Source organism: Trachemys scripta, chromosome 9, assembly GCF_013100865.1.
Source record: "Trachemys scripta elegans isolate TJP31775 chromosome 9, CAS_Tse_1.0, whole genome shotgun sequence".
NCBI lineage: Eukaryota > Metazoa > Chordata > Testudines > Emydidae > Trachemys > Trachemys scripta.
This window is the reverse complement of record NC_048306.1, coordinates 91,434,269-91,458,697: the sequence shown is the minus strand read 5'-3', so window position 1 is coordinate 91,458,697 and position 24,429 is coordinate 91,434,269. Positions and strand designations below refer to the sequence as shown.

General features: G+C 41.9%; 1 protein-coding gene across 1 annotated transcript in view; it reads right to left on the bottom strand.

Moving 5' to 3' along the window:
• LOC117882375 (inactive N-acetylated-alpha-linked acidic dipeptidase-like protein 2) overlaps nucleotides 1-24,429 on the bottom strand; it is a 119,659-nt gene that overhangs the window by 79,473 nt on the left and 15,757 nt on the right. The window lies entirely within an intron of this gene.

The following is a 24,429-nucleotide window of genomic DNA, read 5'->3' as shown; positions in this document are numbered from 1 at the left end:
ACTCGTTGATCTGAATGGTCTTTGGATCAGAGTCTTAATTTGTCCCTTAGCTCCCACCTCACAGGGTGTTGTGAGGATAATCTAGTTAATGCTGGAGAAACTATAGTGATGGAAACTTTTTTTGATATAGATTCTTATGCATCAGGATTTGATATTTATACGGGGCTCCAGACAGGTCTATTTTTTAAAGGTATAAACGACTATGGAAATACTGTAACTGCTGAGTAAATATTACACGGTAATACAGTAATACAATATAACTGTTATAGCATAAAGTGCAGTTTTCAGTTCTCATATTGCCAATGTAGAAGAGAAGGGAGAATTGATTTAAGATTTTCCAATAGGCTCTATGTTATCATCGCTGACATTGACTTATAAATAAACCTCTGTCAGAGAACAGCCCCATGTATTTACATTGGCTATTCCTACACTGTAATTAGAATTCAATTACATAGTAGCTTGTAATCTGTGCAATAAAGCAATGCCCAAGGAGCTTTGCAGGCCTTATATTTGAAGGTATCTTTTAGCAAGAAGTAAAGTTGTCTTGATTTTAGCTGCCTTGGGTTTCTTAATATATTTTATTTCTAATGTTTAGAAGTCTGTGGAATTTTTCCCTTCTGTTTTTGGTTGTTAGGGGAATGCTAATTGGCTTAGTAAAGAAGAATTTACCAATATAGGATTAAATTCTACTTTCATTTACAACAGTCTAAACCAGGGGTGGGCAAACTATGGCCCGGGGGCTGCATGCAGCCCTCGAGCTCCCACTGGGGAGCGGGATCCAGGGCTTGCCCTGTGCCAGCGCTCAAGCTGGGATGTGGGGTCGGGGGCTTGCCCCACTCCACACGTGCCATGGCTCCGCATGGCTCCCAGAAGCAGTGGCATGTCCCCGCTCCAGCTTCTACGTGTAGGGACAGCCAGGGTTTTTGCAGGCTGGCCCTGCCCCAAGTGCCGCCCCCCCGCAGCTCCCAGTGACCAGGAACTGCAGCCAATCGGAGCTGCAGGGGCAGCGCCTGCAGACCAGGCAGTGCTCAGAGGCGCCTGGCCGTACCTACACGTAGGAGCTGGAGGGGGACACATGCCACTCCTTCCAGGAGGTGCTTGAGGTAAGCGCTACCTGGAGCCTGCACTCCTGCCCCCCTCCTGCCCTCCAAACCCCTCCATCCCAGCCCGGAGCACCCTCCTGCACACCCAACACCTCATCCCCAGCCCCACCCCAGAGTTCGCACCCCCAACTTTAGTGCCCCCCCCAACATCCCAACCCTCTGCGCCAGCCCAGAGCTCCCTCCTGCACCCTGAACTCCACATTTCTGGCCCCACCCCAGAGCCTGCACCCCCAGCGGCAGCTCTCAACCCGCAATTTCATGAGCATTCATGGTCCGCCATACAATTTCCATACCCAGATGTGACTCTCGGGCCAAAAAATATGTCCACCGCTGGTCTAAACCCATGGTATTGTAATGACATGGACTTCAGAGGAGTTACTCTGACTCCATACTGGTGTAGCTGAGATCAGAATTTGGTCCCTTTAATTTTGAGCGGAGTTAGAAGAAAGGCTGAATAAATGCCTGTATGCATGACGACAAGTTTCAGAGGGGTAGTCGTGTTAGTCTGTTTCAGCAAAAACAACAAGGAGTCTTGTGCCACCTTAAAGAATAACATATTTTATATGGAAAGATATTAAAATAAAAGTTCCACATGACAAGCTCCTGTTTGCTTATGTCCTATGGCAATGTTTCCCAAACTCGGGACGCCACTTGTGTAGGGAAAGCCCCCGTGGGCCCCCCGGTTTGTGTACCTGCCGCATTTGCAGGTTCGGCTGATCACGGCTCCCAGTGGCTGCGGTTCGCTGCTCCAGGCCAATGGGAGCTGCGGGAAGCGACGGCCAGCATGTCCCTTGGCCCGCGCCACTTCCTTCAGCTCCCATTGGAGCAGCGAACCGCGGCCACTGGGAGTCGCGATCGGCCAGACCTGCGGACGTGGCAGGTAAACAAACCAGACCGGCCTGCCAGGGGCTCTCCCTACACAAGCGGCGTCCCAAGTTTGGGAAACACTGTCCTATGGGATTTCAGTTTGAGCACAGATTAGCTGTTGTGCTGGAAAAATAGAATGCAAATGAAAGATTTCAAACTAGAGGAGCATTGGAAGGGGGGAACAAGATGAAACATTAACTAAGATTCCCCACATGATCAGTATTCAGAGCTCTGCTTTATGCAGGTATTGAGCGACCATCAGGTTAAGCTTTTGTGGTTCAATTGTATTGTATGCCAGGATACTATAAGATGGTGGTTTCAGTACTTAAGCATTAAAAAGGAATATGACCCTTTCTCATTGCCTCATTAGGATCTCATGTGAAGTTCTTGTTATGCAGCAAGTTTTGTTTGGCTTATATTTAAAGAAAAAGGAAGCAAGAAAGCTTAATGCTGTTCTAAGATGTGTACCACTCTGGCTGAAATGATCAAACTCAGAATGAATGAATTCATGTTGGTAAGGAGAATCTCGCTGTCCTCTCCCTTCCCCACTTCTGTGCAGACGGATATTTATGTGAAGGCCCCTACCCAACCTGCAAATTAGCTCCAGACTATATTAAGATCTCTACAGATATTCAGGCCATGATTCCAATGTGCATTTTTCCTTATTTTCTATTTTAAAAGAAAATTAGTTAAAATATTAATTAGCTGAGTGAAGTGAGGCCCTGCACTCAACTCAATGGCATTTCTCTGTTTGTGTGTCTTAACTGTCCAAAGTTGGCCTGTAACTTTTGAAGGCTGCTATAGCAGATAACACAAACTACCAGTTCTTAAGGCTGCTTTGATACCATTGCCCAAAAATCAAATGGTAAAGTGTCCAGCCACCTGACCCATCACCCTCAACTGGCACTGTAGACAGGATCATTGGTCCTTTTTGTTTGCATTCCTCTTCCACCCCTCTCTCACAATATAGATACAAATACCTGTTTGCAATATACATCCCCAACCTTGGGGCAAGTTTCAATCTAGCTTCAGACTAAGCTGAGCTAATGCCTTCTGGCATTACAGCCATTGGTCTGTGTGTGCGCCTGTATGGTGTATTGCAGCGGTTCTCAACCAGGGGTCTGCGGTCCCCTTTCAGGGGGGGGGCTGTGGAGCCCCGCAGCTGAAACCTGGTGCCCCGAGCCCCAGCGCTGAAGCCGGGAGCAGCATAGGGCTGAAGCTGGTGGCCCCCCTGCCCCAGCCGGGAGCAGCACTGGGCTGAATCCGGCAAACCTCCCCCACACAAGCCAGGGGCAGCGGGGTGCTGAAGCTGGAAGCTGCAGCACCTCCTCCCGAAGCTGGGAGCCGCACTGGGAGCCCCCCTGCCCATACACAGCCCCTAGCTACCACCTGCCTGCACCCTAAGCTACTCCCCTCACTTCACACAGCACCTAGCTACCCCCTCCCTGCACCCGGAGCAGTTTTCAAACTTTTTGAACTGAGTCCCCGCTTTGAGTTATATTTTTTGGTTGCATCCCCCCACAGCACACACAGGCTGGGTGGCCTCCTGAGTGAGTCAGGGTATGGATGTGGCGCTCCCTCCCTGGACCCTGCTGTGCGGAGCTGGCTTGAGTCCCGCCAGCCCTTGCCCCCAAAAACTGAAGTTAAACTATGCCTATGCCCAAGGATTCCCCATTTCGGTCTGGAGCCCTGTGCTCCCCCTACCCCCATGGCGTTTTTATAGCATGTTGAGGGTGGCCCTCAGCAAGAAAAAGGTTGAGAACCCCTGGTGTATTGTATAGGAGTACATAGGCCGCAAGAAACTCAAAGTGGTCCCTTCACACCTTTGCTTGCATTCTTGGCTTAGCTGTACCACTAAGCGAACTAAGTTCTGAGCAGCCCCTATGCACCTCTTGGCATTTAGAAAGATAGCACTTCAGTGCCAGACCAGGCCCCAAACCTGTTCCTTTGGAATACACAGTTCTTAGGGGGTCCAGCTGACTGGGGCACACCCAAACACAGCTTCAAAAGCCTCCTACGTGCCCAACTACCACTTACGCCTCTTTCTGGGCACTCAAGTGGCTATTTACACTTAAGCAGACATTTGAAAAATTCAGCCCTAGTTATTGCAGATGGCTCTTTCCTTTGTCCACTGACTTATCTGAAAGGATGGATGTATACAGGGCCGGCTCCAGGCACCAGCGGAGGAAGCACATGCCTGGGGTGGCACATGCTAAAGGGAGGCATTCTATCCATTCTTGGGACGGCACAGTCCGCGTGGCTTTTTTTGTTTGCTTCGGCAGCAGTCTGAGCGGCTTTTTTCTTTTTTTTTGCTTGGGGAGGCAAAAATGGTAGAGCCGGTCCTGGATGTATAAAGTCATTTCAGATGAAAGGCAGAACTGAGCTAGTCCTACAGTTGCATCATGAAAACCATAATTTTCCAGAAAAATGGTAAAGAACCAAAATGAACACGTGATACAAGCTGGGATCGTAAATCTATGTTTCTCAGAGCCTACCTTTCATTGACTCATGAAAAAAATTGAAATAATGTTTACGGGTTTATCTAAAATATGCATTTCATTAAGAGTCAAAGAATAAAAAGGCCTCAGCAGATTTATAGCAAACATCTCTCAAATTGATTTACAGATCCTACCCTGCAACAGATTTCAAAGGCCTACAACAGATATACAAAACTTGCCAATAAATTTGAATTGATTTACAAAACTGACGATGCATTGCAAGGATACAAGGATTTTGGAACTGTGCCATTAGGATCAAATTACAAACCCAACTTTAACACATTAGCTCTAAGGTTGGCTTTATAAATTCTGATCAGGTTTTCTGCCGCTATTTCCTTAAAGTTCAGAGTTAGTAATGAGCTCCATAAAAGGTTATGCAATTTGTTTCTTGTCTTCCTCCAAGGCTCAACATGAAGCACACTGCACCCACAAGGCATCCTGGCTATGTTGCAATGTGACAATATGTTGCATTTTGTCACCTTTAGCCATGAGGTTTTGTATAATTTTATAGCAATAACAATATGTATTTTTAAAAATGATAATAGAAGACTCTTTTTTAATTAAAAAGCGGTGTTTGGGTAGCCGTACTTTACACAGTCAGCTTTTTGCACTGTGCACCGGCCAAGGACCACAACACTCAGTGGGAGGGGAATTTTTTTACCTATATATTTAGTTTTTGTATTTCTTAATTTTGTAATTAAGCTTTCTAAGGACTAGATTTTGACATGCTAACTTACATTGTGTTGTATCTGACTTAAGTGTGACAATGGGAGGTGCTGGGTGCTGAGTTCTTTTGAAAATCTGCTCCTTATTTAGATGCCTGAATAGAATATGAACTCTTTTGAAAATCTAGTCTCAATTGAGGGTGCTGAGCATTTGAAAATTTGACTCTACTTGTGAGGGGCTCTGTATGTGGCAAAGATGGACAGAGTGGTGAGATAGAGGAGAGAAGAATGGTGGAATGAAAGTGATTGGAGGTGGGGGGGTAAATACAGAGGTGGAACCAGAGTGTACACAAGGTAGGGAAAGAGAAAGAAATAAATGGATGGAGAAAGACAGAAAGGAGACACTGAAGACAAAAGAGAAAAAAGATCCACCATGATTTGTGATAGGAAAAATAAGAGAAAATTGAGTGAAGCCAGGATAGAAAACAGATATAACAGCAGCAAGAGAAATTTAGTATGTTACATTTGAAAAAAAAAAGTATTCAAACAGAATATTGATAGACATTATATTGTAGTTAAATGCAGAATCCAGTACGTTGTACAAGGATGCAGGAGGTATGTCTTTATGGGACTTGGCATCACAGGTGTTTTTCACCCTGGCTAGTAGACATAGTCCTCCAGCTAATAAGTGCCAGGGAAATTTCTCAAGAGCAGATCATGGCAATCCTCACTACTGCAGCACATATCTGATGCGACATACTGTTCTGAAACCTGTTCAGCACTCACAGTATTTAAACTCAGAAACCTGATCACAATGACAGGGCTTTACATTCCTGCCGAATCTGTGAACAGTGCCCCAGGTAGAAGAAGCATTGAGACCTGCTATCAGTTATTAGCATTAGCTCTGTGTTTGTGGCAAGATGTGAATATCCTCTTGTTGATTTATAGGTGAAGTCGTTAAAATCTCCATACTGTGCTGTGATACAAGCACATTCCATATAAGCTTCTCCCAGTTGTTAGACATTAGCAGGGCCTTGATCAGGATTTTTGCTGTATGAGAATTAGACAGGTCTTATTGACTCTGAGCCAAAGAAATTAAGCAAATGCTTTAAATAAAACAGAAAAATGCACTAGGAAAAGGGTTGATTTCACTTCATAAAGTAAAATGAGGTTTTAAAGAGATTTTAAATCAATCAAAACTGAAAACCATCATCTACATTGCTGAATTAGTGATTAATCTGTTTTAGATATCTCTAGGGTGCCAGTCATTGTAGCATGTAAGAGCACTATAGAATCTTAAGGTAAGCATTAAAGCCAAAATAGGACTTTGCACTCTTTTCAGTCTATGGTTTGACTGCTTACACTTGATTTTCTCCCTCATTAGTACAGGTAGACTTGTGCAAGGAGTCCTGGATGTGGTCAGAATATGTTTTTTCCTGATCTCTTCCAGTAGGTTGTTCCACACTCTAAACCCAGTTATACGAATGGCTTGCCTTTTGCGCCCAAATGTTTCACCCTAGGCCCGTCTAGTTTCATTGTCCGCAGTGAATACTGTTATCTTGGTGGGTCATAGATGGAGAACCAGTCATTAAGGTTGCCTTTTCCAGTACAACAAATGCAGAGCCAAAATGCTGACTTGGATCTGAGAACAAATAGGGAGCCGGTGACGATATAGAGAACTGGTGTGATATGCTCACAGTGTCTAGTCCTTCTCAGGAAATGGACTGCTATGTGTTGTTCCCGCTGGTAGTTTTGATGAACCTTGACCTACAGCCCTACTAGATGGAGTGAAGCAGAGTAATGCATCTTGCGGTGATGAACATATAGACTGTGGCTGCCTGATCCTTCTACAAGAGGAATGAGTGTAACTACCTGGCTAGTAGGAGGTAGAGAACATGTCTTATTTCTCTCACTATTATTATTAAAATGTCAACAATATGCTCAGTCCTGTACATAAAGAGACAGACTAAGATATATAGTCCCTGCCTTGAGGAAATTACAATCGAAGACCGCAGTCCTATAAGCAGCTCCACATGGAGCCCTACTAAAGGCCATGGGGCTCTGTATGGGCTCAGTGGTTTGCCTGCATACAGCAACTTGGTGGATTGGGACTAAATAGGCATAAATCTGAGATAAAGGAAATTATTTTATTCTAGTTTAAATACTGTAGAGAAAATCTACCATGGGGCTCCACAAGGTAGCTGTGATGAATTGACAGTAAGATGGTGCCTAGAAAGACCACTCATTAATTGTGTCACCCAACCTCCCTAATATAGCCTTGCAACAAGGTTAATAAATTCCCAGGCCAGAAGGGACTATTGTGATAATTTAATCTGACTTCCTATATAACACAGGCCATACAACTTCCCCCAAATAATTCTTTGAACATATATTTTAGAAAAACATCCCATCTTGATTTTAAAATGGTCAATGATGGAGGATCCACCACAGTGGATTGTTCCAACAATTAATTAAGTTCACCATTAAAAATGTATGCCTTATTTCCAGTTTGAATTTGTCTAGCTTCAACTTCCAGCCATTGGATCATGTTATACTTTTCTCTGTTAGATTGAAGAGCCTATTATCAAATATTTGCTCCCCATGTAGGTAGTTACATACTAATCAATCACCCCTTAACCTTCTCTTTGTTAAGTTAAATACTTTAAGCTCCTTGAGTTTATCACTTTAAAGCAGGTTTTCTAATCCTTTAATCATTCTTATGGCTCTTCTCTGAACCCTCACTACCTTATAAACATCCTTCTTCAATTGTGGACATCTACATCCTCTTCTTACATCACAAATGCCACAAATGTTACTAACTGACAGCACTGTTGGTAAGCTTAGTCGAGAGACCATAGACCAAAGCCCTGACTCAGCATAGCACATAAGCACATGTTTAACTCTAAGTGTTTAGGGATCGACTTAAATTGGTGCTTAAGAGCTTTGCTCAATTGGTTCCTGTCTGAGCATGGAAAGTGGATTACTCTTTCACTCTGAGAAATCTTCCCTTCAAGTTCGGGTTAAAGCATGTTTGCAGGGTAATGTGTGTAAGTGTATATTGCTAATGTTTGTTAATCCCTGTATAAGTACAGAGCTTCAGCCACTATGGCTCTCAACCTGGTACCTTCCACAAAGTGATTTTCTTGTTGTAGAAAGATTTTGAGAGGGTGAAATATATATATTTTTTGAAAACCCATAGAATATTTTACTATATTCATTCAGAAAACCAAATTTGAAGATTTCTGTAAGTTACCCAGCCTTTGTCCAGGCAAATCAGGCATGTCTTTGAGCACAGGACACTGAAAATGTATCAGTCCTCCAGTTAAAGGTGACACTTTTGGTAACTACAATGTTTACATTATTATTACTATTTAGACTGGAAACTCTTTGGGGGCCGATATGATCTTTTTATCACATGTACTTTGCCTAGCAATATGGGGCCCTAATTCCTGAAATTATCAGCATCCTACAAACAATACAATTTATTCAGAAGATATTTCTGTCTAAAAAGGGAAGCAGTTTGATTTGTGCTTTGTAACCGGTACACTGAATTTTATTGTCTCCATCCATAAGACTTTTGTTTATGAAAAAAGAGTGAAAATGAATGTTTATTCACCCCCCCCCCCTTTTTTTTTTTTCAAACTAGGGTCACTTATGTCTCACAACATATTAACAAGCTACATTAAATGATGCATCAACTACACATCAACGGTGGACAAAATTGTACTGTAATTATACAAGGTATAATTATACAAGGTGACCTGGAAATTACTATTTGACTTACAAGAATATTTCTTTGAATTGTGTAACAAATGCTATTTCTTATTTGTAACATTATTTCAAGTGTGATAATGTTAGGAAGCAGCATGCCATACCTAACACAGGAGTAAGGAAATATACCTTGCTAGCCTGTTTCCCAAAGAAAACAATTACTAATTTAAAATAAGCTGAAAAGTGCAAGAGGCTTTTGAGCTATTATTAAATGCTTCTTCTCCTTTCTCACCTTACACAATATAGCCCAGCACCTGCATATTCCATGGAATTTGCCACATAGTTGTTCCCTGGAACCTAAATCTTCAAATATGTTTCTGGTCCTTATTTTCAAGAAAATAATGCTGGGTGAAATTCTAGTCCCACTGAAGTCAATGACAGAACTTCCACTGACTTCAACGGAGCCAGGATACAGGTTTATCCACCATTGTTTCATGGTTTCAAGACAGCAGGCTGTGGGGTAGTTGGTTGCTGTTAAGGGTTGTGTGGTGGGAAACTAGGAATTCAAATTCAAATTCCTCATCTTCACAAACTGGAAGTCTTTCCTGTCCATGACATTTACTTTCCCCACCTGTGCCAAAAGTGCAAGAAAAATAATAATGCCCTCAATCTTCCCTACACAGGGATCAAGCTTCTCCAGAAGATGAACACTGTGGAGACTGTCTTGGTGTCTTCCTGTTCACTGAAATATCCCAGAATACATCATTGTTTGATATCACAAATCCATCAATGGCAATGAGACTTCTGGTACAAAATTTGTCACATTCTGCGATACTGTCAGCAAACTAGGAAGTACTGAGAGAAGTTAAAATATGCTGAGTGTGCCCCACAGCCACTTTAGCAGAGATGTTCATCACGCATGTTTGAGCTTAACTCAGTTTTTCACTTTTGCTCTGTACTTCACCTTTAACATTTAAAAATAGCACAGCTGTTATCAGATACCATAAGGCACAGAATCTGCTGGAGTTTCCGTAGTAAGGTACATCAGTCTGACCATCCCTTATTACCATCAGTCAATCTTCTTGGCCTCTAGCTGTAAGCAATCTCAGTCAAGGAACTCTGCCAATACTACAGTGGTTGTGTGTCAAAGGGGAAGTTGATGACTGCAGCATGTGGACAAATCTTCCTGACATTACTGTCAGTGATACTTCTGAAAGATCTGTTCCAGAGCAATCTATTATTCCTACAGTAGACAGTAATCCAACAGAACCAACAGAAAATCCATTAAAATATTGGTGTGAAAAGAAACAAACATAACCAAGACTAGCACAAATCACTTGCAAATATACTTTTTTCTGTGCACCCATGGGTGTTTGCTCTGAATGAATTTTAAGAGCTGCTGGTCTTGTGGTCATTGAAGCAAGAAACAAATGTCACACCTGAAACCACAGAAATTCTGAGAATTTATATCTCCATGCATTTTCATCTTGATCCTGGGACACCTGGTTCTTTTACACTGCTCTAGATATGTGAAGTATTTAAATTGCTAAAGGAACAACAAAAGTAGAACTGGAAACATAAAGACAAGTTATAATAGCATTCTTCAGGCTATCACACAAATAACACCGCAAATGAAATCTCATAATAAAGCCCCCAAGATTTATAGCTGAGTACAATACTTACTAAAATAAATACAGGTCTCTCTCAAATAGCTACATAAAATAGGCTTTAAGGATATTTTGCAATTTAAAGACTCTGCTCAAAAACCAGGCTGCCAATTCCTCTCCTTGTCATAGTACATAATCTAAAAATCAGAGGTCACACAATAGTATTGCAGAGACAAAAGGGTGGTACTCATTATTTACTGAAAATGAAGTCAAGAAAGGATGTTGTCTCCTATTATGCTGATGCGGCTGATTTACCTTTTCATAATAATACTTAGCACTTGCATAGGAGAGCACTTACTCAACCAAGCTACATCAATTTACAGTGTTGAAACTGAAAGAAGTATTTGGTTCTTAGTCTTCAAAATCTGTTTCAGTTTTTGAGCTATACTTATCTCAGCTACGGCAATGTAAATCTGGCATCATACTGGATGTGCGCTGTTTGTAGAGGAGCAGAATATGGGTTATTATTTAATTCCCAAAATGGTGCAGTATTTATAAAGCAAGGGAAAAAAAGCAGTTTTTTTTCTGAGTCACAATGAATCACATTTGCAGCAGCTGCTGCCTCTGATTTTGCACCTGCAAATAAGAGTGTGCATCTGTGCTTATGGGCCCAGAATCAAAGTCTGGCTTCTGAGCTGGTTAAATCTGTCCAATTTTTTTTGTATATGCACACTATGAAAACATGTAAGGCTTGATTCTGAACACACTTACATCAGTGTAAACGGTGAGTAACTCCACTGAAGTGAGTAGAGTCAGACCGGTGTACGTGAAAATCAGAATCAGGCCTATATGTTTATACCACAGCCATTTGGTCTGAAGTGGGTCACTAGCAATGCATTTTAACACAGAGGGAAATGTGCGTGATTAATAAAGGTTAGACACTTGTACAGATGTGACTAAACAGATGCAACATCAAATCTTAATATTTAAATCAGATTCCCCAGAACCATATACCCACGGTTATAACTTGAAGAGAAAACAATGCTTACAGTATTTTGCCACTTTCTTTTTAAAAATTCATGTTAAGTAATGAAAATGAGTAAAAAGACTTATTAGAAACTCTGCCTCCAGGAACAGTAATGATCATTTCAACGTGAGCTGAAATCACTGAAATCTGGTTGCTTTTGTTCCATTGGATGCTTTGAAAAGCTTTACATGTGCCCACAGACTGGCAGTATTTTGTAAGATTATAAATAGTTTGGAGCAGGAAGTCTCTTTTTTATATCTGGTTGATTTTTTTAATTAACAGTTTATTCTTATTATTATAAAAATAACTTTTGTATCAAAACATTTTCATGGAAAAATGTATTTTGGTAGAAATTTTCCAGTTTTTCAATGTTTTTTTTTCCAACTTGATTCCCCCCCCCTCATAATAATGTTTATGATTCAGAAAAAAACAAAATTTTCACAGAAAGTTAAAAAACATTCCCCTGAATTTTCCATGAAAAATAATTGGCAGTTACAACCAGATTTAGTTTTTTAATACATGTTTGAACGGTAGTAAGCACAATGGGGCCTCTATCCCTGAATGTGACCTCAACTGTAACACAAACAATATATTATAATAATTCGAAAACATTTCCTTGCCTAAAACAATGGTTCCCACAATACCTCACTTCAAAGACATGAAAGATCATAACCTTTTCTGCAGCTTCTTACTTCTGAGGGGCCACTGGGGCTGCAACTGTTTACAGAGGATGCCCCTTTAGCTTAGCCAATAAAATATGATTTTAACTAATCAAATGCTTTTAATAAATTTATGAAAATCATTTTACTTTTGTCACTGAAATAATGGTATAATTCCTTACGGCTAAGGAGAGTAATACAGACAGTATTGATGGTGTAGAGATAATCATGTGTGATCACATGGAAGGACAAGGAAATAATTTCAGATAAAATAAGAAACCTTCTCACCTGTCCCAATACTGTCCATTGTCAGAAGAATTTTTTGTTTTGAGTTTCTGAAATATTTACACAGGTGATCCTTCATTTCCAGTGTCTCTCAAGTACCAGGACAGTAAGTGATGAAATACCAGTCAAAACGCTTTACTCTGTTCTGTTTTTGAAGCAAAAGGGCTGATAATCAATTAGGAAAGCCTGTTTCCTTGAGATGTTGTAATGGTGTCTACAAAAAACCCCATACTGAGCTTAGGCAGTAGGGGAAGGCGGGGAGACAAGCAGCTTGACCACACCCACACGCAGCTGCCAACCCTAAAGGCAAGTACTCGAAGGTGCGCCCAACAGAGGAAACAAGACCTACTATAAAGGAGAGAGTGCAGAGAGGGAGGGGGAGGCAGAGAGGCCTGGGACAGCAAAGGGGCAACATTCCTGCTCCAGACTGCCTTTCCAAGCACAGCTAGAGACTTGAGGTATGCTTCCAGATTCAGTCAGAGTCAAAGAAACACCGTGATCAGGAGCAAACTAAGGGGTTCCCGGCAAGGGCAGCAGTGACCTTCCAAAGGACCACACCCGGAGTCGGTGACATATGCCCAGTGCAATTTTTTTTTTCCAGAGTTGCATAGTTTGGGATAAGCATCAACATTTTTGGATGGTTTTCCAAAATGAATTTAAACTTTTGAGGTTGGCCCATTATAAATTCAGAAATGATGGGTAGATGTAAAAACTTTTTTGATTGAAAAAGGGGGCTCTGATGATGTGATAGGGTGTCATCTCCACTATAAAATAAACAAAAAATCAACTTGAAACATTTTCTAATCTCCTGGGATATGAGTTTAAAAGATTTGCACCATGTCTAATCTAAAGTTAGAGATAAGCATTCAACCTGAGAAAGGCTGACTTATATCAGCTTTACTGCATGTCACCTTTCATCCTATCTTGATTACACAGCTCTCATTTTCTTACTGTACGTTTCAAAATTTCACAGAGCTTTCATCATGAAATTTTGATGGATAAGCCACGCTGTTCTGTCTGTCCAGGCAGGTGAGAGATTAATGGCTGGCCAAGCTATGATCTTTGGGTACATTACTCTCCTAGACTACAATATATATTGATGAGTTGTGTCAGTTTTCATATACACACTTGTCAGTTGCATTACCCAGGTGATGAAAGCATAAGTTAAGAGGGCCATCAAAGTGAAAGGAGAAAATTTTTCAGTGTCATAAGAAATTAGTGAAGGAGAACTCACAAAAATCTTACATCAAATCTGATGAGGCAAAATGTATGGAGAATCACAAAATTTAGAACAAGAGTTTTAAAGCAAGCCACATCTTCAAGATCCAGCAAAATTTGTCATTCCTTTGGTGATATTGGAAGTGACTATAATTAAAAACATTTTGGCTTTCTAGAGTACGTGTTCAAGTCAGTGCTTCATTCTTTTTCAGAATGAGCATGTGCACCTTGATAGGTCACATACCCTTACACCTACTGCCAAGAAGAAATTACTGTTGGACTATTTGTAGTCATTTGCTTGAATTTCTGATTCTCATATTGTAAATTGACAAGAATTTGAACATTGCCACGAATGTCTATAAACATTTCACAGAAGTACCATCATTTTCAATTAGAGTATATGTTTTTATGGCTAAATCTGCGCTAATGCTGCTAGAAATTCACCCGTTCAGATATTTATGATAAGCAGAGAGATAATGGTTTACATTGTCACCTGCTGAAAAGAAATTAAGATCCACAAGTACTCTGAGAGACTTGAGAGATCTGATGAAGTCATGGTGAACATTCTTTTTTCATGGAGGGCACTTTGAGAGAAGTTTAGGTCAGACTATATAACAATAGATTTGATTATTGCAACTTTCCTTTACTTCCTGCACAATATAAATTGTGTAGTTACTAGAGGTAGTGAAGCCAAGAGCACATGCTGAGGGCACTGGCATGTAACAGAATTTAACTCCACAATTACTAGTACTCTTTCTGTAAGGCAAATTTTATGAATATCATGGTTCAATGAACCTGGACTTTTTTCCAAATCTAATAATCAGTGCAAATTTATGCCAACAATAATTTCAGTCATTTTTATTAAGAATTTCAACAGTGATGATAATGATTATAACCCCCCCTCCTCAAGAAGTCTTTGAAAACTTTACATCTTTCATTAAAAGTTTCTTACGACCAAATTCTGTACTCTGTTACAAGTCTGGAGTAAGTCCATTGATCTCAACAGCTGCTTAGTTCTCAGCGTCTCTGAAAATCAGGTCACTTATCTAGGTGCTTAATTTTAAGGCACCATTTGTGAAAATCTTGGCCATTATCTGTAACATTGTTTTTATGTCTTTGTAATCAGCTATAAAAAAGCATTCTAATACACGACCTCTGATTATGAAATAGCAATGACATTTTATTGTAGGTAAGAATAAAAAAAATATGTGCATAAAATAAAGCTGCCTTGACAGTCAGGATATAGAAAATGAATGCTGCTTGCCAATTAGTTGGATTGAGTTTGAACAGCTGTTGTAAAGAAATGTGCTGTCTGGTTATATTTTCAAAAGTGTATTCATTTGTATATTACAAAAGCAAATTCACTGTAGTCAAAATTCTTGTGTATTTAAAATTCTACCTATGAGCCAGTTTGGTTTTTGAAAATTAGGGGTTATTCATTGATCACCCTTTTTGCATCATTCAGTGCAGGTTGGTAATGAATTCCCATCAGAAAAACAAAACAAAAAGGATAAGATTTCACCACGTTGTAAACGCAAATATTAGCTCCCTGCATGGCAGAAACCACATCACAGAACAACAACATTTTGAGCATTATCTGTTTTAAGTGTAAAATACTAAGCTAAGTATATGGGAAATAGTCTAACAAAGAGGAAAGGGAAAAATAAAACATGAAACATATCCATCTGCTGAACGAGACACAGTTATGCCCAGCTTCAGCAATAATTAAAATGAGTTTATCAGTCATGTTTCTATCAACAGATGTCACTGCTGTCTATGAAAATTACCAGCGCAGGTTCCCAAGTAGAATGGATTTAATACGTTCCAAAAACATTAAGCAAATACTGCTTTATAAAATAAGAAGGAGCAGGTAACTGATTGTCTCCTACTATTGCCATTCTCTGAAACAGGGAGAAAAGTTGAGAAAGCAGGAAAAGAGGTAAAAAAAATTGGTGGGGAGATTGTTCCCTCCAGCTCCACTTAGGCCCCAATTCAGCAGAGCACTTAAGTATATGCCTTAGGGCCACATTTAAGAAACAAACAAAAACTCAGGCCCAGGTTTGAAAAAGTGTGCTCAGTACTCAATACACATTCAATCTGTCTGGGGATTGGTCCTGCTTTGAGCAGGGGGTTGGACTAGATGACCTCCTGAGGTCCCTTCCAACCCTGATATTCTGTGATTCTATGAACAAAGTGGACCGTTCCTGAAAGCTGCAGACAGTGCAAGATGCCCTAGCAACATGGCTCCAATGCAGAAGGATTTTGACAACTACTTAACTGTACATACCCACACCACCCTACAATTGAGGACACAATGGACACCAATTTCAAATGAAACTGCAGGGACATTTAACTTGATATTAAATTACAGATTAGAAAGTGTACTGATCCCGGATATACAATAGCACCATATCCTTCCCATTGGAGTTGCAACTTGCTTTATTCCATCAGAGTATAGAACTTTCCCCTAACACATTTATAAAACAATCATAGGAGACCACTGACTTCCTTTGGTTGTAGGCAAAGCCGCTCGATATGCTAGAATACCATATAACCAAGCAAAGTCCACCCTCTCTGAACAGACTGTACACACTATGGGCTTGTCTACATTACCAATACTCTCTCCTGGTCCACACTAACCCCCCACTTTGAACTAAGGTATGCAAATTCAGCTACGTTAATAACGTAGCTGAATTCGAAGTACCTTAGTTTGAACTTACAGCGGGTCCAGACGCAACAGGCAGGCTCCCCTGTCGATGCGCGTACTCCTCTCGCCGAGCTGGAGTACCGGCATCGACGGCGAGCACTTCCAGGATCGATTTATCGCGTCTAGACAAGACGCGATAAATCGATCCCTGAAGATCGATTGCTTACCGCCGGACCCGGAGGTAAGTGTAGACGTACCCTCCGTTGGCTTAGCTATATGGGTATACCTCTGCTGGCTAAGCCCCCTAGTGGATATGCAGCTCACAACAACAAAAGGAGTTCTTTTGGTGGCATAGCTAAATCACCTCCCCAAATGACAAACTACACTGGCAGAAGGACTCTTTTGTTGGTATAACTGTGTTTACATTAGCATTTTTACCAGCAACAAACACTTCTGGCTGACATAGTTATTCCAGCAAAACAATGTAGTATAGACCAGGCTATAAAGTCCAAACTTTACCTCTTTCCTTGAATCTGGCCTTATCAGTAATTCACATGAACAGAACATAGATCTCTGGTCAACTTGACCGTTGGTAGGGTCTTCACTGCAGGAGCTCACTGTCCCTGATGACTTATGTGAGAGACAATCCAACCTATCTTATGGTACTAGATTGGAGATAATTAGATATACCTGATCTAACCTTAGAGTGGCTCAGCAAAAACACATCTCCCTGACATCAAGTTGATGGCACAGAAAAGCCCTGCATCCCCAAACTGGATCCAGGAATCTGCCATCATGTTACACACTGCTTATGTGATGTAGCCACTGTGATTCCCAGTGGAATTTTGCTAGATGGGGAATATTGCAGACATAGGTGCCAACTTTCCACGGCGCTGGTGGGAGCTCACGCCCCCTGTCCCCGCCCCGACCCCACCCTTTCCCCACCTCTGCCCCGCCCCATTCCAACCCCTTCCCCAAAGTCCCCACCCCAACTCTACCCCCTCCCTGCCCCATTGGACCCCTTCCCCAAAATTCCTGCCCCAGCCCTGCCTATTCCCCAAGTGCGCTGCGTTCCACCTCCTCTCCCCTCCCTCCCAGCCCCACGAAACAGCTGTTTCGCGGCGCAAGCGCTGGGAGCGAGGGGGGAAAAGCAGGCATGTGGCAGCTCAGGGGAGGAGGCGGAGGCGAGTTGGGGCAGGGCGGGGAGCTGCTGGTGGGTGCTGAGCACCCACCAATTTTTCCCCATGGGTGTTACAGCCCCGGAGCACCTATGGAGTCGGCGCCTATGATTGCAGACATAGAAAAGAGTAAATCTACATCTGAAAGATGAATGTTTTGATTCCCCCGGACTTTAAGCGGGCTAACATCTCCCAAATAGGCATCAGTAGCCTTTGGGAGATAGAGCCCAATTCCAGGAGACTCCCAGCAAAAACAGGAGGGTTGGCAAACTTGGTGCCTCTCCCCCCACAGTCCAAGTGCTGCTGTAGGGAGAGAGAACTGGGGGGAGTCCTCTCTCCCCGCCATAGCCCTGGGACAGCCTGCACCCCAAACACTTCATCCCCAGCCCCACCCCAGAGACTGCACCCCCAGCCTGAGCCCTCATGCCTCTGCACCCCAACCCTCTGCCTGAGCCCTGAGCCTCTCCCACACTCCGAACCCCTCATCCCCACCCCTACCACATGAATTTTGTTATGTGCACCAATACGGAGGTAATGTGTCAAATTCATTCTGCATATGTGTGATAAAAATTAGAGGGAACACTGTTGGGGCCCTATCTTACCTGTCCTACACTAATGTAAATCTGGTTAACTAACTCACTGATGTAGAAGAAAAGTCCCAAGGTATTTAAACCCTAAAGCACAGTAAGAAAACATTAGGAATGAATGGGAAACCGTCTCTGGCTGTGGAACATTTCAGTGATTTTCTGAAGTGGCTGGTGCATTTGTAACCCACACACCTCCTGGGAGTGGTGCTCCGTCCCTTCTACTGGCAGAGAGACCACTTAGCGATTAATGAATTTGCTACAGCCTTAGTGAAGAGACATGTGGCTTTTAGCTCATGCAGTAGAGAGAGGCTCATGCATTCAGCTCCAGAGGTCCCAGGTTCAATCCCACCCACTGACGACCAGGGTCTGTCGGTATTACACATTTTCTTTCAACAAGCAGAGGCGATTTCTACAATATCACTATATATTCCTTCCCAACAAACAGAGAATACAGTACAAGAGGGTCCTTCCCCTGTACTGAATTCTCTGTTTGTTGGGAAAGAATATACAGTGTATTGTAGGAATTATTTTACTCTCTGGGTAATGAAGAAATTTGCATAATGCAAAAATAATGACTGAACTGAAGCTTAACAGCAAGAGGGGAATGTATATTTAAAACTGCACCATTTGTTTACTGTGAAGAACCTAAGATATTGAAATAGAAAACAGAATACCAGAATTTTAGTTTGATTCTTCACCTATTTCTTCATGCTAATGAGAGGGTAGTTTTACATACGGCTGTAGTTCATTATGATCTTTTGAACTACTGCTATGAAAACTAACCACTCAGCTTAACAGTTTGAATCATTAACTGGAATTATTATTCACATTGCTTTAGATTGTGACATATTCCAGACATCATAAATGACATTTATGCTCACATTCTGTAAAGTTTAAAGTGCTCTGAATTGCACAGGTTTCTACAGGTCTGTAACAATGCATTAAACATAGTCCCTTCTCTGAATTCCAATTCACATACTTTTGAGGGAAGGTGCAAGAAGAGACTACAATGGTACTTTAGGGTTTCATGATAATTGCTACACTGGTTGGCATTTCAAAATGAATATGATCCTTTCACTGACATCTTTCATCACTTAGGGCCAATACTTGGTCCTTGATCCAGGCATTTATTACTTTTTACATGAATGGAAATTCCATGCTAGGATTGAGGCCAATAATACAGTATGTAACAGATAAGAGTTGTTAGATCTGGAGTTCATGGTGCTCATCTGGGGATGAATCCTGCTCCCATTCAAGTCAATGTAAAAAACTCTACTGAGTTGAATATTGCAGGATCAAGCCCCTGAAACATAAGTGTTTTAACATGTTGCATTAGAAAACTGAAAAACTTTCAGAACAGGAGATATTGATGTAATTGCTGTGCTAGTAAAGAGATTGGTAACAGCTCAATTGGTCAAATAAAAGTTCTTTCAATAAAATCCCATAATGAAGGCATTAGAGTACTGCATCATCTCCACATACTATGTTCTTAAGAGAAACTCAGTTGTAAGGAGAGTGTTCTACTAACCACAAGATGCAGACTAGGAAATGGACTGTATTTGCTGGAATTGTTTGTACAGTGCTTAGGTTGGGGGGGGCATGCGGGGAGGGCTGATTGGTGCACCAATACGGAGGTGCACATAGGAGTCGATATGCTACCTCAATATAAAATTAATTAAATATAATACTTCCACAGTGTAAATTGAAAGCATTAGTGATCTCACCTAGGAAAGAAAGAGAACAGCAAGTTAATGCAGTTTTTGAGCACCCAATGAATTAGGAAAAACACCATTAAAGCAATACAAAAAATATCTGGGGGGGGGTTGTTTTTTTTCTTTTTTTGTGTAGACACCTATCTTAATAAGCTCATGCCAACAATGATGATAGAGCCTTTGGCAACTGAATTACCTTGATAGCCAATAATGTGTTCCCTTAGCAGTGTTGACATTGAAGAATGGATCATTTGCAATGCTACTTTTATGAAGTTTGATTCACTGATTGAACATGTACAACTGGTGCAGAATGAGACAACTGGAAATGTGGGGAGGACTTGAATAACTCCAGGCATGTTCTTCAATCCTTCCAATTAGGACAGCAAGTGTCAGGTTTGTTCTTTCAATTACTGGATTTCAGGTTAGATGGGCAAGGATTCGGGCTGTAGTGTCTTTTCAAAATGTGTGTAGAAGTCCAACTATATTGCATTTGAAATAACTGCCAGCTGCTCTATGGAAACTAATTTGGGTTGGGCTAGGGTGACCAGATAGCAAGTGTGAAAAATCAGGACAGGGGATGGGGGGTAATAGGTGACTATTTAAGAAAAAGCCCCCAAAATTGGGACTGTCCCTATAAAATCGGGACATCTGGTCACCCTAGGATGGGCATCAATGGCGCTTACATATTCAAAAATACAATTAAACAGAAATAGTAGACGCAAAATATTTTCATCATTCAGTATGGTGGCATTTTGTGGCCAAACAACCCACAACAAACAAAACACACCTTTAGAGTCCATGATAACATTGACTTTCAGGCAAATATACTAGTGGCTTCTTTGTATTGCAACAGTGAGTAACAATGTTCAGCAGAAAAAGACAGATGTCAGGAGGGACTTCCTCCACTACAGCCATCAGTGGTGTCAAAGTTAGACTCAGGACTCTCAGTTTGTCAGACCACTCTGTTTTATTAGCACAGAGCTCTGCTAATAACACCCGGATAATGTGAGCACCCTCCAAGACCCACACTACCTTATTTTATACAGATAAAAAGGGTGCGAACTTAACAAGAGAACAAAGACAGCAGAACTGACAAGTTTACCCGAGGCTAGACATACATATTCAATTTTCTTACTAACTTTTTACAGATCTCCGGCTGATGTTTCACCATTAGCTTAAGCGGACTCATTGTTTAGGTCTTAATGTTCCTTTTCCAGACACCTGTATTTCAGCATTCCTTATTTCTGCTTAAAGGTACATACAGCATTTCTTTAATCCATTCTATTTTTACAATAGAATTCATTCTACTTTCACAGTGGCCAGCTAGTGGTGTAGCTGCAGCATTACAATCCCTAACAGACAGGGATATTCCCCTGGTCAGTATACCCTCCTTTCAAGCAGGAGTAAGCTTCACTATTACAAAATAGACACTTTGCTTATCTACACACTAAGGGTTTGCAGTTATACTAGTGGCTGGTGACAGATAGCTGTAATTGGACCAAATCCCCTGTGTGGATGATCCACCAGTCACTTGGGCAGATTAAACTTGGGCAGGCAATGTTTAAGGGCTTTTCCAGACCCTTCCCTGAGTAGGATTAGCAGCGCTGTCCTGCAAAAGGATTGCTGTCAGTCACCTGGGATGATGTAGAACATCCTTGTTGCCCAGGATTCAAGGCTGATGACCAGAATCCCAGGCCTGCATGCAGGTTTGTGGTTATGATTCCCAGTGTTCATCTACACGTGGCCCTTCAGCATTCACCTATTGCCACAGAATTCTCTCTTTCTTAACAATGAGTGAATGTCATCACATAAAAACCTCATGCATGAAGACAAATGCACAGGGGCAATCTCACTCTCTCAGCTGCTACAACCCCCACAGGTCATGATGACTGGGAACTTCATTAGCTGCAGCGACTGATGTCTTTTAAAAAGAACAGGAGTACTTGTGGCACCTTAGAGACTAACAAATTTATTAGAGCATTAGCTTTCATGGGCTACAACCCACTTCTTCGGATGCATATAGAGTGAAACATATATTGAGGAGATATATATACACACATACAGAGAGCATGAACAGGTGGGAGTTGTCTTACCAACTCTGAGAGGCCAATAAAGTCTTTTGTGCATTGTCAAGCCTTACATATTCCACAATGCATTGTTGCATTGCCTTTCCAGCCATTGGACCAACATGTCTCCTCTGCCTGGTCTACCAAAGGAGATTTAATATGCTGGGGATAGGAGTTTCCCCTCATGACTACTCTCTACCTGGTTTAACCCTGTCAATCAAAGCAGTGACCTGTGGTGTGGCCACCACCACTGCGGCATAGTAGCAGCTATTTGGAACCACAGGTGAGAGCTGGGTGTGAAGTGAGGATCAACGAAAGAACCAGTCAAAGGCCTGGTCCCCAGTAAGCCCCCACTTCGGACTAAGGTACGTTAATAACGTAGCTGAATTCGAAGTACCTTAGTCCGAACTTACCGCGGGTCCAGACGCGGCAGGAAGGCTTCCCCGTCGATGCCGCGTACTCCTCTTGGCGAGCTGGAGTACCGGCGTCGACGGCGAGCACGTCCGGGATCGATCCGGGATCGATTTATCGCGTCTTAACCAGACGCGATAAATCAATCCCAGAACATCGATTTCCTGCCGCCGGACCCTCCGGTAAGTGAAGACCCTCCGGTACCCAAAGAGTGCAGCTCTCCTGTCTTTCAGAGAACTACTTCTCCTTCTATACCCCAGGCACCCATAACTTTACATGATTATATTGTGCTTAGTACAAATTAGCTAAGTTGCTATATATCCTGATTTTTTTTTGCTTAAATTGCAGCTCTACTTTAAAAAGTGACGTATCAAAAATATGTTGCTTGTTGTGTCTTAAAGAGGCCAGATAAAATTTGTTCATTAACAGATGCACCCCCCCGAGTAAAACAAGTAGGGGCTTCAGCCTGAGAGGAACTGGGGGATTCAGGATCTGTAAGATTCTAGACAAAAAACAATGGCCTGAATTCCTGTGATCCTTAATTGAAAAGATCTCTCAGTGAGTCAATGGGAATCTTTTTTTAGGACTGTATTTGCCTGAACACTGTAGAGAGAATGGATGTAACTCTTAAAAAGCTGGGACTTGGAACATTGTGAGTGTGCTGTGCCTTGATCTGACTTTAGGGAATCAGGATTTAATCCTTTCCTGGCACCCAAAGAATGGAATGGTTAGAAGTGTGTATATGTGAACCATGAGCTATGCCCGCATAAAACTGGGTGCAGTCTAACAATGGCCCAGATACTCTGATGCAGCCAGCTTCAATGGGGAACTGGCCATGACTCCCTGTTTACCTGCACAGTTTTATGATGGTCATGGCTCTGGCAGACTTGAGCACTCTAAATCTACCAGCTGCCCAAGAGACTGTGTTGGAGCAGAATGTTTTCCGGCCATTCCAGCTCCAGCCGAAGATGCATGGAAGTAGAGTGGCACCATGTGAGCAATGCAAACAAAATGGAACAGGTCAGAAAATCAGGTCCAAAATAAATATCTTGATCAACAACTCTGCAACTTTAACTGATTTTTATTACCGGTACTTTTAGTTCCCCCTCCCCAGCTATTAGAGTTCAAATATAAGGTGCAGAATTCCTTGAAGAAACTGGCTTTTATTAACAAAGAACATGTGGGCTCCTGGAAAATTCTAATCCTAGGAGAAGTTACAATATACAGTAGTTTAGTATACAGTATCTGACCAAAGGCAGCTTGATTGTGTGCCAGAGCTCTTATTTTCTTTACTAGAAAAAGAGGCCTCCTTTTACATGTGGCATTGAAAAAACCCCTAGACATGATCTTTCCTTTTGAATCCTGTTATTGCCCTGTTCATCACAGTTCAGACAGAATGCTAGATGAGGTGAAGATTCAGTGCTGGTTCACGTTGCCAGGTCTGCCTCTTGGTTTCATTATTCCATAGCAATTGTCAGCAACAAAATACACATTTCCAGAATGGAGCTTTGTGCAGAGCATCTTATTTACCCACTGCTTGAACTGGATTATGCCCTCTTTCATGGAGGAAGGATGGGTTGGAAAATAAACGACTTCACCTGTACACTTCAGAGAATATGTGCTAACTTCAGCCATTCCAATGAAACATGACTACGCGTCTTTGCAGAAAAACAAGTTCTGTCTTTGCACCAGCTGATCCAGAATGTCGCTGCAGAGCATATTCTGAGCTTCACTAGACTGAGCTGTAAACTACACCTCTACCACGATATAACGCTGTCCTCGGGAGCCAAAAAATCTTACCACATTATAGGTGGAACCGTGTTATATCGAACTTGCTTTGATCCACCGGAGTGCGCAGCCCCGCACCCCCCGGAGCGCTGCTTTACTGTGTTATATCCAAATTCGTGTTATATCGGGCCGCGTTATATTGGGGTAGAGGTGTACTAGAGATGGACAGCATAGACTCAGTGTAAGGGAAGCTCGTAAATCAAGGGAAAGGCTGGTGCCTTAACTAAGGATGAGATTGTCTGGCAAACAGAATTACCATCTTGGGAAAGTGTTTCCACTACTAAAACTGAGACTCGGGCTATGTCTACACTTCCCATAGTTTACACTAAAGCAGGATGCACCAAATTGCTGCACTGTAATTCACCCGTGTGGGCACTGCAGGGGTGAACTAAAAGTTTCC